Here is a 16,913-nt window from a genome sequence, read left to right on the forward strand (position 1 = left end):
TACCCTTTCCTGCTTTTTGTATATTTATGTTGAATCCAGTTTTACAACTTCCTTTATTCTTATCTTAACTTTGATACTTTTTCTGGTCCTTTTGGCTTGGCAATACACCTGACTTTCTTTTTTTAGCTAATGGGTTTCTGATTTCCTTTTTGCTTCTGCAGTTTGATCATGTCCCTGAATCTGTGGTCTTATACTACATCAAACAGCCTCTGTCCCTTATTGTAACTCTGATTGGTGAGGCCCTGATCCCTCAGCCTGGGAAGGAAGATACAGACTATTATAGAAATGTTACTTTAGGGAGTATTATGAGTTAAATAGTGCCCTCTTCAAATTTATATATTGAAGTCCTAACCCTCAATACCTCAGAATATGACCTTGGAGATAGGGTTGTTGCAGATATAATTGATTAAGATGAGATCATAATGAACAGGGTGGGCTGCTAATTCATTATAATTACTATCCTTATTGAAAGGGGAAATTTACACACAAAGACACACACACACACAGAGGGAGAATGACATATGAAAATGAAGACAGAAATCGGGGTGATGTTTCTTTGGCCAAGGAACACCAATGATCCTATCTAGCTGACCTCCAGAAGCCAAGAGAACATCCTGGCTCATAGCCTCAGAAGGAGCCAACCCTGATAACATTTTGATCTTGGGTTTCTGGCCTCCAGTGCTGTGAGAGAATGAATTTCAGTTGTTCGAACCACCCAGTCTGTGGTACTTTGTTACAGAAGCTCTAGCAAACTAATATAGGGAGATAGCATGAGTTATAGTGAGATGAAGGGTAACTAAAAATAGGGAAAACCCTTTCAATTTAGGCCAATAGAAATTATAGGGACGTGGATTTGGGATTCAGTACTTGTTAGTACCTTTGACCTTCTCATTGCTCTCAAACATTGTTTCCTATCATGACCCTTCATTATTGGTCACTCTGCCTCCCTTCTTCTGCCTCAAATACATTTTCACACCCATTTGCATCCTGCCACGCGTGTCTGTTACCCCAGCAAAGATACATTCCGGCAGATGCACCCCTAGTTCCCCCAGTTTGAGGTTCTAGAGACCTCTGATGGCTTCACATGTATCCAGGGGTACAACCACTTTTCCATTCTAGGATATCAAAGATTACATGGACCGGGAGAGGCAAAGGTAGAACTACTTTATCTTAAATGCCCTACCTTCCCTCCAGGCACAAAGTAGAAGAGTGATTTTATTATGGATTTTCCAGTGCAAAACATTTTCTGCACTAACTAGCTCAGTTGGAGAACTTTGAGATGGTTACCTGGGAGAGTGTCATCTCATTCATTGACGGGGAAAGATGCCAATGGAATAAATGAGACATGTTTTGTTGTTCTTTGCCTTCAAGAAGGAAGCCAGAGACAGAAGCCCCCAGTTCAGATCAAGCCAAGGCTGAGAATCAGTGCCATCTGTCATCATCTGAAGCCACACGGGGTGTCAGTGCTAGGGCTGACCCCACCAATCCTCACGGGCTCTTCCCTGGCTGTCTCGTTTTAGAGAGGATTTATATTTTGGAGTCTTGCTATAGATTACTTCTGAGACAGATGAAAGGAAACAGTTTATAATTGCTTAACGTGTGTGCACAGGTCAACATATCTGCCCAAATTATCTGCCTTCTTAGGAATCACAGTTCTCTGGAGATTTATAGAAGGCCCTGGGTTTCAATCACAGTATTAAATTTAGTGACCTTCAAGGGAAACAGGGAGCAAATTATAGCTTCTTCAACTTGTTCATGCCAGGAGTTGGCCATTCATCCTGCTACCAGACAAATGAACATTGTAGTGACTTCTGCCTGAAAGAGTAGCGAATGAAAAAAAAAAAATTCTGGGCAGTGAAGTTGAGTTTGGACACGCTTATGATCTAAAATTAAGTCATCCAAAGATCCTAACGTCAAACTCTTGGACTAACTCTAACTGAAAAACAAGTGAGTCCTGAATACTTTTGAAGATCTAAAAGTGCATGTATATCAGTAAATAAAATTAGAAGTTAATTTCTTCAAAACCTTTTATGTAAAACACCTCAGAGGCTAAAGCTTGATTCATTATTAAAAATAATTTTATTTCTTGCAGAAAAACCTTTCAAGTACCACTGTGATGCACTGTGGGGCTGTATATTACCCTCCACTGTTTAAGAAATGCAACATCTCAGGCTGTTACGGTGAGCTATCCCTTCTACCATGGATGTTTAAACTTTTCCTATTTTCTCTCTTACTCTTTATTAATGTCTCTGGACCGCCTTCACGGTGGCTACTTAATCCCCAGCCAAGCCTCTGTCTGGTGCTGTCTGGAAACAAAGAGTGACTTTTAAAAAGCAGACAGTAAGTAGACTGGGTGGATTTTATCTACAGAGAAGCACCTGACACCCCTAGTGTGACCAGCAGAGCCAAGGTCTTTAAGGCTCTCGGCTTCCAAATGGTACGGCTCCGAATGAACATTTATAGCCCATTTCTGAGATTGAGCACCTTCCAGTACTGGGCAGCATATTGGTCCAGCAACTGGGTCACCTGCTGGCCACTGGACAGTTATTTTGCCAGATGACCTGCTTTCCATCATGCGGATTCCCCATGGTTCTGTAGCTGTTTGGCACGTTCTGCACATGACCAACTGGGAGATTCAAGCTTCACTTCTTGTGTTCCAAATAAGTCATGGGTACATTTACAGTTTGGAAAGGAAAAGCAAAAACGCAAATCCCAGTGGAAGAAATTACTTGTGAGATCTACCGACTAAGTAGCTCAATACAGTTCCTATCTGTCTCAAAGAGCCCCCACAACAAACCCAAACCAAAAAACAGAATTAAAGTGCTTTAGAGTTGTAGGTGGTATTGTTTCTTTGTCAATTGCAAGCTTTTAAGATTGTAATGTCCTCCAAAGGCCACATTGGCTGCTCCCACCCCTGACTGTTTTGTCTAGCCAGCTCAGGCCATCAGACGATTAAGATAACCTCTGAGTCAATAAAGGTTTTCAGCTTGAGTTTGGACATTACTGCAACCGGTTCCCAATTAGGAGGACGGGAGAGTGCACTCTCCTCTCTGAACCCACACTGTTGGAACGTGGTTTACCGATCTTGGCTCAGATGGGAAGAGTTTAAACTTTTTTTTTTAAGATTTTATTTATTTTTTAGAGAGTGAGCGAGAGAGAAACAGCATGAGAGGGGAGAGGGTCAGAGGGAGAAGCAGGCTCCCTGCTGAGCGGGGAGCCCGATGTGGGACTCGATCCCAGGACCCTGGGATCATGACCTGAGCCGAAGGCAGATGCTTAACCATCTGAGCCACCCAGGTGCCCCGGAAGAGTTTAAACTTTTATTCACCCCTGTGTGTGGAGGCCCTGAGAGACACCAGTCCCTGAGAGAAATGTCTCGTGTTCCATTGCCTTGCTGGCAGCCACAGGAGTCCCAGTCAAGGATTTAGCTGCTGCTTAAAGACATGTCTTAAATCTGACCTCCACCTGGAAAGAGAAAGCCTCTCTCTCCAGCTCCTCGGATGCCACCAGCCCAAGCTTGAAAGGGAGACGGTATCTTCTTTCAGCTCTTTCTCATCTTCTCTCCCACTTCTGGGTCTGGGACTCTCTTTAATTAATGGGTTCCAAAATTAGAATCCAAGAGTAATTCCTCCGCCACACCTCATATGACACAGCGGTGTGCTTTTCTGTTTGGAGGGGGTGATGCCATGTATGAGAGGCAAATCTTTTATTGGGAGCTCCGACTGGATGTGCACGCTTGCTACCCAGCGCACTTACATTTGTGCCCATCTGTTTGCGTGGCAGGAGGCCTTTGGAGGGTGGCATAAGCCAGTTCTGAGAAGGCTCATTTGCCAGTGGAGGAGCTGGTTCAGCGGCGCAGCCTGCAGAACACAGAGTGTGCCAACATTCCTGCCAAGAGAACCTTCTGTTTGGCAACAGTACCTGAACCGGGCTGCATGCTGCTCTACAATGGGCAACATCTGTTGATGGGAAGCTGGCGTGATGTGCCCTCAGTGATCGATCCTGCTGCACGCCGTCACTCAACTCCCTTTACAACAAGCTCACGGTGAATACCTCATTTAAGTAAGCGAGGTTTAACATCACTTATTCATGGTAGAAATACTTATCAAATGCCTACTATTTGCAAGTCATCGTGCTAGCTATTTCCGAGTGGGTCTAGATGAATTTGACGTGGATCCTAGCTTTAAGAAGCTGATAGCAACAACAGAAATAGGCATGCATATAGAGCATTGGTTGACTTGAGCGGAATGGCATAAGCTAAATACAAACACCCAGAGTCAGAGATGTGCTGTTGAAGCCTGGAAGAGGGAAGAAGATGCTCAGCTGAGGGGCTGGAGAAGAGGGGTGTGCAGAGAGGGCCTTCAGGGTGGGAAGCATTTGCACCTGTGGTTAGAGTGGGAAGGGCCACTGGAGCTAGAGGGAATTACGTGCTCAGGAGTGAGAGACTGCTTGAGTGGAACATGGGGTGAACCCAGGGAGAGGAGAAAAAGGAGGTGGAAAAGAGATTCTGAGGACAGATCACAGGAGACCAAGACATCGGGATGAGTGTTTGGCCCTGGAGAGCTGGTCGACAAGTTGGAGACAGAACTATGCTGCCTCTGGGGTTTGGGGAAGGACTGGGGGGGGGGGATGGGAGCTCGGTGGAGAGGCCAAGCTTGGTGCTGAGAGCCAAGTTAGGGCCATCAGAAGTTGTCACTTAACCAATACTTATCGAACTCCTTTTTATAGGCTCCTTATGTGGACCATGTCATATCTGGCCCCTCCACATGGGCAGGGAGATATATTAAGAGTCCTTTACAACTCAGTACCATGGGATCAGGGCAAAGCTATAGGAATTCCTGCAGAAATCTGGGAACCCAGGGAAGGGAGGGACACAGAAGTAACCAAATTCCTGAAACATTGCCCACAGAATAGAGGACAGAATGACCTTCAGAACTAGGTGTCCTGGTTGTATCCCACCAATGTGGCTTAGGGCAAGTTACATCATTTTTTCTTGTCTCATTTGTAAAATGAGCCGAATCATGACACCCATTTCGTAGGGCTACTGTGAAATTACATGGGTCGGTGCATGTACTGTGCATGCAACACGCTGGCCTCCCGCGTCCTATCAGTACACGCTGACTCCTGGGTTTGTGTGGCCATGCTGCAGCAGACAACCAGAGGGTGTTTCACTAAGCACCTGTTGGGTGAGGCTTGTGACACTCAGGTTTAAGTCTGATCCATGTGTCTCCATGGTCCAGGTCCCAAGGGCACCTCCTACTTGAGACTTGTTCTCGTGGCAGAGAACAGGAGTGCTGGGTCCAAACAGTGTGCCTTGACTCTGTGTACATCGCATCTCCTCCTGCTCCACGGCCAAGGCCAACGCCAGTGGGGCAAGGCAATTTATTCTTCCCATGGAGGTGGGGAGGGGATAGTGGATATTTGATAAATAATAACACAATATGCCACATCTGTCATGGACGTTTTCTGAGGACGTAATGGAACTAGATTGAAAAACGTTAGGCAGGTGTGTTAACTGCAGGTAAAAACACAAACACAAATGTAAAAAGGTAAAGCTGAGCAAGTTGTGACTAAGTGTTATAACGAATGCTCTTAATTTGGAGCGAAATTGGCATAGTATATCACAAAAAGCATTAAACTTGCAATAAGGAGTCCCAAGTTCCATTGTGTCATGTTGGTTAAGATGCTTACAATTTTGGGGGGTACTCTGTCATTTCATTTGCAAAAAGGTGGGAGCTAGATTAATTAATCTCAAAGTTCTCTTCCAATATTCTGCGATTCTGTGAAAACTAGCCACAAAGAAAAAGGGGTGGCTGAGATAGGCTTTTGGAGGGACAGAAAGTGTCTAATTCAGTGGAAACCTTTATTGTTAATTTTGGGGGTTTATTTTTTGATATAGACAATAATAAAGAGTTACTATGGGCTCTTGATTTGTGGAGAAATACTCATACGGGGCTTACGACATATTTACATGCTCTGTGTTGGACGATGTAGGTGATGCAAACTTGAGCGTGTTTCAGAATCACCTGGAAGGCTGGCTAAAGGCTGGGATTGTTTTGTTCCACCCCAGAGTTTCTGATGCAGTGGATCTTGGGTGAAGCTGAGCAATTTGCATGTCAAACAATTCCTGGGTGGTGCTACTGCTGGTCTAGGGACCATACTTTGAGAACCACTGGTGTTGGGGATGTCGGTGCTCTGATATCCTCCACCACAGTCTCACCCAACCCCCTGCTGCTCTGAGTATGACTGCACCCCACAGCTGTCCTGTCTCTGGAGAGCTGCCCTTGGCTAATTGAACCCTCGGGAGGGGGGTGGGGTAAGACACCCCACCCATCAGGTACACTGACTGTCAAAGGCTTGCAAATGGCTGGTGCCCTTGTCTCAAGATGGAATCAACTCTATCTTGTCATTGATTCTCCAGAGCTTCCCTGTGTCATTGAGTTCCCAGATTCAAGCTGGTCTCTGGCTGGGAGTGTAATTTTTGTGAGCATTCTGCCCCTGCCGTATCAGCTGCACCTACTCCCCGTTCTCCTGAGAGGACCCCCTTAATCAGTCACATGAACAAGAACTCTCGTCTCAGACTCTGCTTCTAGTGAACCCGACTTCAGACAGATGATCTCAAGCTGAGAGAGCCCAGAAGCAAGGAAGCCTGGTCATAGGGTGTGTCAGGGGTCTAGCCATTAGGAGTCAAGGATATAATTTTGTGGAAGCAAAAATGGGACAATCCAAAGAACTTTTGTTTAAAAAAGTCTAAAATAGGGCGCCTGGGTGGCTCAGTTGGTTAAGCGACTGCCTTCGGCTCAGGTCATGATCCTGGAGTCCCTGGATCGAGTCCCGCATTGGGCTCCCTGCTCGGCAGGGAGTCTGCTTCTCCCTCTGACCCTCCCCCCTCTCATGTGCTCTCTCTCATTCTCTCTCTCTCAAATAAATAAATAAAATCTTTAAAAAAAAAAAAGTCTAAAATAGATCCACTCACCACGGGTAATGTTTTATGAAAGATTACACGTGGGGCGAAGGAAAAGATGTACAGATGTTTCCAAGTGGTTGAAGCCTGATGCCTGTCAATATGATAAGGCTCTTTGTAATAATGAATGATTCAAAAAGTTGTTTTGAGAGAGGAAGATCAGCTTGGATTTCAGCTTATGAGATTTGTGTGTTTGGGAGAAATCCATGAGCTTTCCTACAGGTACCTACATAAATGGAACTTGGGTAGGGGGTGGGGTAACAGGGTGATGGATATTAAGAGGGCACATAATGTGATGAACACTGGGTGTTATATGCAACTAATGAATCACTGAACACTACATCAAAGACTAATGATGTACTATATGGTGGCTAATTGAATTTAAATAAAAAAAATAAATGGAACTTGAGAGAGGGTGAGTGGTCATAGCTGGGCTATGCATTTAGGAATCATTTGTAGTTTGACATTGGGGTTAGTGCTGCTACTGGGACATTCAACAGGAAAAAGCAGAGGGTCTGGGACAGAAATTTTGAGGTTGTCCTCAGTTATACCTGAGGGAAAAGCTGACTTCGGAGGAAAGTAGATACAGAGAGAGAATCTAAATAAGATGGAGGGTCAGTGAGGCAGAAAAATGTGGCCCCAATTTTGTCTTCAAGTTGGCCAACTTAGTTTGGCACATATTGAAATATTTGTGTAATGAAGTTCTGAGCCCTCAAGAAATTTTAGGGTCTGTAAGCGGTGTTCATTTTTGTTTGTTTGTCTTTGTGTGTGTGTGTGTATGTGTGTGTGTAGTGATTGGTCTAGACATGAACAAACATTTTTCTTTAAATGTGATTTCCCAGCAGAGTGAATAAATATATTTAGGGAAGGTGAATGTTGATCATTTTTGCAGAGAAGCTAGGCATGCACAGATGGAAAGATGTGGGAAGGTTATGGTCTTTGTTCTGGCCGTTTCACTGATCCTAAGAGGGAAGAGAGGCATGTGACAAGGTGAATTCATAGAAGAGCAGTGTTGGGGAGGCATAGAAGGCATGACTTGGGGTTTGTGGGACACATATTGTGTGGGGGACCCTGTGCCAGCCTCTGAGGGGGAGTCCAGGATGCTTAAGTTGTGCTCACTGCCCTCCACGAACTTGGTTTCTTGTCCAGGAGAGACAGGGTCCTGGATATGGAAACGATGTACCAGAGGCTTTGGAGATAAGTGCTCACAGTTTTGGGACTTTGTCAACTTCACACCATTTCTCTCCACTTGCGGTACCTGTTTTCCTCATTCAAAGACCTTTGCTCTCTCGCCCTTCATTGGAAATCTTCTTGGTTCATATAAAGCTCATCTAATTATATTTATGTCTTCCCCTCTTTTTTTGTTCTTTTAAAAAATAGTTTATTGTTTCCATTTTCTTGCTCCTCCCTTGCAGTAATTGGTCCCAGAGTGAAACATTATCCTCCAGCTTATGCTAATAAATGAATAATATTTTTTCATTTCTTCTCTTAGATTTTATTTAGCATCTGACATTGCCTCTCATGTTTCTGTTTGGTTTGGTTTTATTTTTGTTCTTGTTTTGGATTATTTTCCCAGAATGTGCCTCTTTATTTCCCAGGAAATGCTCGACGCTGTTATCAATAATTATTAAGTCCATTAGTAAGCCAAATTAAAAAGAATAACAGTAATAATCTATTGCATTTGGATGACACTCTCCAAGCATTTTCTCATTTCATCACTTGCTGTGGCCTTTAATTTAGACTGAATTTGCAAATTCATTTTAGTTTGGCTTCAGCCTCTCTTCTTTCTCCCGTTTTGCTCTCCTGTGTGATGTCTAGTTCCTGTCTGTCACATTTCTGAAGTACGTGAGGCTCAATTCTACTTCAATTAATGCACCATCCTCGGCGCCTTGCGTCTTTTTCAAGTTTGACAGCTAAGTCACTTTGAATGTCTTTCTTACCCCTGGAGATGACTAATGTTACTTCTGCCTTCAAAGGGGGCTTCTCCAGAAACTAATTTCACTTGCAACTAATTTCTTCAACCACTACCATTAAATGTGCACTGGATGGAAAGCATGAGTCTAGGTTCTGTGGGAGAGACAAAGCGGAATGGACTGAGCGTTTGATGTGATATTAATCTGGCAGACAAATGTGCCCATGATACCCAGTACAAGGCTGTATGGGTGAAGGATAAATGAGAGGTACAAACTCCATGACATGGAGTGCTGAGAAAAAGAAATTGGAGGAATTCATTGAGGGTGATTGTTTCTTCGCAAACAACGGAGGAATTCTGCCTGCTGTCTTTCTGGTCAGCCGACCCAGCCCCATTTATATCTCCGTAGAGACAGGGGTATGCTCCTAAATGTTTAAGAGTCGGTTCTCTGGAGCATGGGGAGAGGAGTCCCTATTGTGGCGTTTGTCCATTTCCATGGTGTAAATGCTTCCTTGCGTGGTTGATTCCAAGCTACCGACCTGAGCTTACTGAACATGCAGGTGGGAGGAAATGCACAGACGTGCTCTCCCGAGCTAGTGTGGAGTGGCTTCAGTGCACCATGGAATGTGGGTCGGAAATAGGGAGGGGGCGGGGGGGGAGGGGCGTCTGGGTGACGGACATTGGGGAGGGTACGTGTTGTGGTGAGCGCTGTGTATTGTGTAAGACTGATGAATCACAGACCTGTACCCCTGAAACAAATAATACATTGTATGTTAATAATAATAAAAAATACCTAATGCAAAAAATGTTAGCATTTTTAAAATCTGGCTGGTAAAAATAGAGATGTCTACATAATTCACCATTTTTTATATTTTTTGCAAAACTTAAAAAAAAACCCATAACTTCCAAAATAGTATATACAGTAGAATTCTTTAGTATGCTGTGCTTCTCACAACATAAGACTCATCACAGTTTATTATAATCCTTGTTTCTTTCCATCTTCCCTGGTAGATTGCAAGATATTTAGGGCAGCAGATACCTTGCTTATCTTACTCTCCCTAGCCCTTAGAATAATGCTTGAACGTAAGAAGTTCTCAATAAATATGTGTAAAACCGCATGCACCCATGTAGAAATAAGACTGGAAGGATATACAACAAAATGATTGCAGCACTTATCTTTGAGTTGTCTCGGGCTGGTTGATTATGGGTAATTCTTGTTTTCTGTACCATGACCTGCAGGAACTTCAGGGGAACTCCTTTCAGATCAAGACTTCATTTGACTAGGTCAGCACAAATGAGTTGTTTAGTTGTAAAGATATACGATTTCTCATTTTTTACCTATATCACCCAGATTAATTTGCAGATGTTTTGACTTCTCTGTGCCCAATGCATTTGCAGCTTGGATCCAAACCAAATATTTCTTGCCACCCTGCAATGAATCAGTGGAGATGTTAATATAACTTGAAGAAAGATCTTGTTGCTCTTCTTCTATCTCTAAACTTAAAAAAAAAAAGATATGATGACCAGTTATGTTTGGTTTGAATGAGTTATTCCTCAATTTTTTGATGCTTTTTTAGTCTACTTTCAGAAAGTTGATATCATTTAAAAAATTTTTTAAAATAAATTCAAGACTATTCAGGGCCACACTATGACTTTCATGAGTCCTAAGTCCTTTTGCCTTTATGGACTCATTCTTCCATCAAGAAGAAAATAGTATATATATGTGTGTGTGTATGTTTATATAGATACATATATATGTTCATATAGATTATGTTTTACAACCATTGATATAAAAGCAAATATATTAATATTACATCTTAAAACAAAAAAAAGTAGTCACTGATCGAATATTTGGAATTGTCTTCAAACTTTTCTAAATTCCCCCTTGGTTCCTTATAGGAACCAGTAGGTAGTTAAACAAGGAAAAGGAACGCCATGGTTTTTGTAGAAGCAGGGGCATTATTTACCACTTTATATCCTAAGAGGTGGGGAAGAAGTGGAGGCCGTGGACCTAATGTGGGGGCCACTGGGACTCTGGGAAGAAAAATCGATACAGTGTGTCACACTGGTCCCAGGAGTATGCTCTGCGCTTTAATCGGGCCCTAGATAACATTTGCTGTTGGCCACTAAAAATGGATAAGATTTATTATTGTTAATTCTAAACATTTTTATTCTGTATTTAACAGTGGGGAAAAAAACAAGGTTTCATGTAAAATGTAAAATCCCCACTATGAATATCTAATGATAGTCTATTTTGACTTTTATTTCTATATTATATACTTTAATGGTGGGGACATTCATGGAGAATAATATTTGCGTGTCCTTTTTAAAAAAATCAATTGCTGTTACTTTGCTTAGACATTCCCAAGCATCCTCACATTTTGCATTCAGTTTTTAAGGATCGATGTAGGCCTGTATGTGTTTAATAGTGAGAAAAACTCTTCAGACATGGACATGAGTTGATAGAGATGAGAATGAGTAAAGGCACCCAAATGGAAGAGCCCAGGTTGTGTGTGAGGAACAGTGACGTACCCAGGAGAGCCTGGAATTTAGAGAAGTGTGTCTTATTCAGCTGGGGCTGCTTTATCAAAATACCATCAACTAGGTCGTTTAAAAGGCAGAATTTCATTTCCCCCAGCTCTGGAAGCTGGGAAGTCCAAGTTCAGAGTGACAGCAGATTCAGTTCCTGTCTTGTAGACAGCTCTCTTCTTACTATGTGCTCACATGGCCTTTCCTCAGGGTGTGGAGAGAGACAGAGACAGAGACAGAAAGAGAGAGAGTGAACCAGCAAGCACATAATAGGAATTAAGGATTTAATTAAGCATAAGAATTCTGGGGAAACATATTCAGTCCATAGCAGAGTGTAATAGGAGATAGATTTGGAAAAGCTGGCTGGGTCCAGATTATAGAGGGCCTTTCAAGTCCAATAGGGAATGTAGAAAAAATTTGAAGGTTATCAATGCTATTGAAGGCATTGATCATGAGGATATCATGATCAGACTTCAGCTGTGGGAAAATACCCCCGGCAAGAGGCATTTTCTTCTTAGCCTCTGTTTCATCCTGGCTCTGTTCTCAAGACCCAGCTGGTTTGGGAAGTACTCTGACTAGATTCTTTTTTTGTGGAAAATTGTATCCACTGCAAAAGGCCTCAGGGATACACTGGATGGCTCCACAGGGAATACAGAATTCATAGCCACTGAGGAGGTAGACCATGGTGCCAGTCAGATCTGTGCTGATCTGCAAAATGTTTGCTGCTGATCTACAGTGAAGGGAGTATACTAATCGAGAGTAAGCATTTAGAAACCTTTATATTAATTTGAGAAGACAATTTTATGTTTGCTGAATCTAAAAAAAAAATGGATTCACATTTGGTATTATTTTAATTAATTAATTAATTAATTAATTAAAATATCTTATCTATTTATTTGACAGAGGAAGAACACGAGCAGGGGGAGTGACAGAGGGAGGGGCAGAGGAAGAAGCAGGTTCCCCGCTGGGCAAGGAGCCCAATGCGGGACTCCATCCCAGGACCCTGGGATCACGACCTGAGCCGAAGGCAGACGCTTAATGAACTGAGTCACCTAGGCATCCCTTTATTTTATTTTTTATTTAAATTCAATTAGCCAACATATAGTAAGTACATCACTAGTTTTTGATGTAGCGTTCAATGATTCATCAGTTGCGTGTAACACCCAGTGCTCATCACATCACGTGCCCTCCTTAATGCCCATCACCCACTTACCCCATCCCCCCACCCATCTCCCTTTCCGCAACCCTCAGTTTGTTTACCGGAGTCGAGTCTCTCATGGTTTGTCTCCCTCACTGATTTCTTCCCATTCAGTTTTCCCTCCCTTCTCCTATGGTCCTCTGTGCTATTCCCTACATTCCACAGTGCATGCCTGAATAGTGAAAAGAAATTTAGCAGAACCTGGATATTTTTAGAGGTGAGGTTTTCATCGCAGAGATGCTCAAATCTTTCCCTGATAATTACCCCTTCTCCTTATTAGGTTCTTGTGAAAGTAACGTCTGACACAATAGATAATTAGGAGTTAAAACACCACTTTATTAATAGTTGCACATACCTGATGCAGATATGGTAAAAGCCTGAGTTCATCTGTTGACCAAGTATTCAGCAGATGCAAATGCATCCTGAGGGTCTCCTGTATGCAAGATACAATGGACCAAACCAGAGACGGCACCTCTTTATGGAGCTGAGTCCCTGGAGGAGGCAGATGAAACAAAACCATGGTAAATAAGTGGATGCTGTATGGGAAATCACAAAGGAGATGTATCTGGGACTGCTATGTAACATGGGATTTTTTTTTCCTGATTAGGAATGTCAGGGAGACCTTCTAGAGGAAATTAGGCTTAAGTGGAAACTTTAAGAACAACTGGCATTTCCTAAGTAAAAATTAAGGGCCTGTGCAAAGGCCCTGTGATAAGTAGGACTAGGGCAAACATAAAGGACTAAAACTGTGGCTGGAGTACTGGTATTAAAAGGTGGCACAGCATGATATGAAAATAGAGGGCTAGGTTTAGATCATGTAGGTCTTTATAAGTCATTCTAAGAATTTTTTTTTTCTAATAGCAATAGGAAGCCATTGGAGAGTTTTTTGTTTTTTTGTTTTTTAAGTAGGCTCCATGTTGGGTATGGATGGGGCTTGAACTCATGACCTTGAGATCAAGATCTGAGCTGAGATTAACTCAGATTAACTGTTTAACTGACTGAGCTACTCAGGAGCCCCAGGAGAGTTTTATTCTGAAGAGGCTAATGTCATATAATTTGTGACTGGCAGATTCCCAAGATCATCTCTGCCCCCTGGGGTTACACCCAGTATAGTCCCCTCTCCTTGAGTGTGGGTGGAACCTGTGACTTGTTTCTAGCCAATAGAATGTGGAAAAAATGATAAGATGTCGCTCTTATGATAACATTGTATCATACAAGACTCCACCTAAACACACTAGAGCAGGAAATTGTCCTTGCTGGCTTGATGAAGTGTGCAAGCATGTTGAAGAAGTCCACATGGCAAGGGACTGAGTGAGACCTCCAGGACCCAAGGACACTTCTAGTGGTCAGCTAGCAAAATCCTGGGGCCCTCCTTCATCCAGATGCAAGGACATAAATCCCACCAAGAACTTGAACAATCCTGTTAAAGGATTGTTACCCAGTCAAGCCTTCTGATATAAATACAGCCCATGTGACGACTCTTTTGGAGCCTGGTGAGACCCAGCGCAGAGGACATACCTAAGCTGTGTCTGAACTTCTTATTCAGGGAAATGGTGAAATGATGCATCATATTGTTTTAATCCCCTAACTTTGTGGCGATTTGTTATGCAGCAATAGAAAACTAATACTTTGTTTTAATGTAACATTCCTGTGATTGCTTTTAGAGAACAGACTAAAGGGAAAAGAGTGGATGGGGACACACCAGTAACATAGGTAAGAGACAAAATGGTGATGCTGCAGGAGATGGAGAGAAGTGGAATGACTGGAGAAACAGTTAGAAGTATTGCAGATAGAAGGTAAAGGAGAAGGGCATATCAGAAGTGACTCCTTGGTTTCTGGCTATGACAGATCAGTGGTTTCCCCCAAAATTGAGAAAAGACAGACTGAATATGTTTTTAAAAATCTGACTAAAGACATTGAAGAAATGCTAAAGCAACTAAGACTTGAAGGGCAAATAATTCAGAAGGAGGGGAATTACCGAGAAATAAGCTAACACTTTATGAGACACTTCTCTCCTCAGAGCATTTACAGTTGGTGAGGAGTTGAGAAGCCAGGAATAGATCCCTAGATAAAAGGCAGAGAAACCAGCTGAACTTTTAGCATGGGGTTGCAGAACAAAAATTTATAACTTGACCTTGCCAAGAAAAGCAGAATAAATTATGTCAAGGTCCTGAAAATAAGCATGGCATGGAGAAGCAAGTTGAATCTTTAGTGTTTTTCCCCCTTAAGGTATTCACCTGATGATTGAGCTGCACCGGGCTAGATCTAAGAAGTGGAGTAGGAAGCTATTGAAAGCAGAGAGGAGGTTTTGGCAGGCTCAAGGTGCTCAGGAAACAAAAATTGGAGGTCAGGACTTGTCAAGGAGGAGAGGCCCAGGTACACAGTAGATGTCCGAGGCTTCCACTGGGAACCTATGAGTCAGCAAAGATGAACCAGAGACAACAGAGACTTACAAAAATTGCAAACTTGCCTCAAATCAGTTTAATGTCTAGTTAGATTTAGATGGTCTGCATCAATACACAGTGCCTACCAGAGTATAGGAAAATCTTCCCTGGAGGAAAATAATGTGTTCTAGAGCCTTTGCTATTGTTAATTGACAATGTCTGACTTTCAAGAAAAAATTACCAGACATATCAAGAAAGAGGGTCAAGGACAAAAAGACAATAGAAACATACCCACAGATGATAGAGTTTCCACACATGTACATTAAAATACCTGTGCTTGATTGGTCTCAAATTTGATTTTACCTTACTAATAAGATAATACCATAATCTGCTATGTTTCATGGATGCTGGCAGAAGACATGAGATGGGGTCAGAGAAAGGACTCTATCGCACCAGCTCAGCAGGCAGCCTGAGCATCTGCATATCTGCATTGCTTCTTTGCTCCCAAGTTCCACAAGGGCAGGTGACATGACTCAGAGAATGCTACATGTGCAGTGGGCTTGCACGGCTGAGGAACACTGAACCTAGGGATCTGTCTCTTTATATCCAGCAGTAAGAAAGCCTGCTCTGTCCTAGAGAGGGACATTACATCACCCCTGAAAATTGCTGACTGAAAACACCATCTTGAGAAATAGCCCAGGTAAAGGGTTCATTCTTGGCATCCCCAGCAAGAACAGAAAGTGATGCTTAGGGCCCATGAGAGATTGCCTCTTCCAATGAGTTATGTTCCAGAAAATAGATGACAGAGTGGAGAATGCTATTAAGAACCAAAACTGATAGAAAAATTATGTGGAAACTCTAGAACTGAAGTATTCAATAAATAAATTATAAGCTCCTTAGATGAGTTTAATAGCAATTATAAGCAATTAGAAGAGAGAATTAGTGAATTCAAACTAAGAAAGTAGAAAATATCCAGTCTAAAGCACAGAAAGGCAAAAAGTTGAACATACATAAATAAAATGAGAAACATATGAAATACTGCGGGAAGCACTAATTAATAGATCATTGTTGTCCTGGAAGAAGAGAGTAGGAAGGGGCACCAACAATATTTCAGGAGGAAATGACAGGTGATACACATTCAGCCCATATTTGAGAAGCTCTGTGATTCTCAATCTGGACAAATTCAAAGTAAAATTTCAAAAACCAAAAGACAAAGAGAAAATCCTTGAAAGGATCCAGAGGGAAAAATTATACACATTATGCTCAAAGGAGCAAAAATAAGGTGGCAACTGACTTCTCAACAAATATGGTAGAATTCAGATTATAAGAAAAAAATATCTTTAAAGTGCTGGAAGAAAATAAGGATAAACCTGGATTTCTGCATCTTGTGGAAATGTCTTTTAAAAGTCGATGTGAAATAAAGACAATTTTAGATAAATAAGAACTGAGAGATTTTGTCACTAGCAGAACTTCACTGAAGAAATTCTAAAGGGAGTTCTTCAGGTAAAAGAAGAATCCCATTGGAAACAAATACAGTTAGAAATGAAGAACAATAGAAGTGATAAATATAAATGAATATCGACTATACAGAATAATAACAGTGTCTTGGGATCTAAATTATGTGTAGAGTATAGTGAGTTAAAATGCATGAAAATAATTATTCAAAGACATTAAGGGACATATGGAGTTCATGTTTTGTAATAGTATTTGGATAGTGGCAGAAAATCATAATTCATATTAGACTTTAAAAAATCAAGGTTGCATGCTCTAATATTTAGAATCACCACTAAAAGACAGTAAGGTAACTGAAACTAGAGGGGAAAGAAGAAATGTGAAAAACAGGTTGAATATTGGTGCCATTCATTCAGTGGTGAACTCTGGAAAGTTTTAAGAACTGGGTGTTATATGCAACTAATGAATCATTGT

General features: G+C 42.0%; 1 long non-coding RNA gene across 1 annotated transcript in view; it reads left to right on the plus strand.

The window, feature by feature from the left end:
- The first annotated feature begins 3,791 nt into the window (after window positions 1–3,791).
- LOC123834449 (uncharacterized) overlaps window positions 3,792–16,913 on the plus strand; it is a 193,823-nt gene continuing 180,701 nt past the window's right edge. The window contains exon 1 of the long non-coding RNA XR_008505148.2: window positions 3,792–4,045. This is a non-coding gene — a long non-coding RNA (uncharacterized LOC123834449). The remainder of the gene's footprint in view (window positions 4,046–16,913) is intronic.

This window comes from Mirounga angustirostris, unplaced genomic scaffold (assembly GCF_029215605.1).
Source record: "Mirounga angustirostris isolate CCGP_5_RB_7025 unplaced genomic scaffold, mMirAng1.0.hap1 SCAF_7, whole genome shotgun sequence".
In the NCBI taxonomy this organism is placed as follows: Eukaryota; Metazoa; Chordata; class Mammalia; order Carnivora; family Phocidae; genus Mirounga; species Mirounga angustirostris.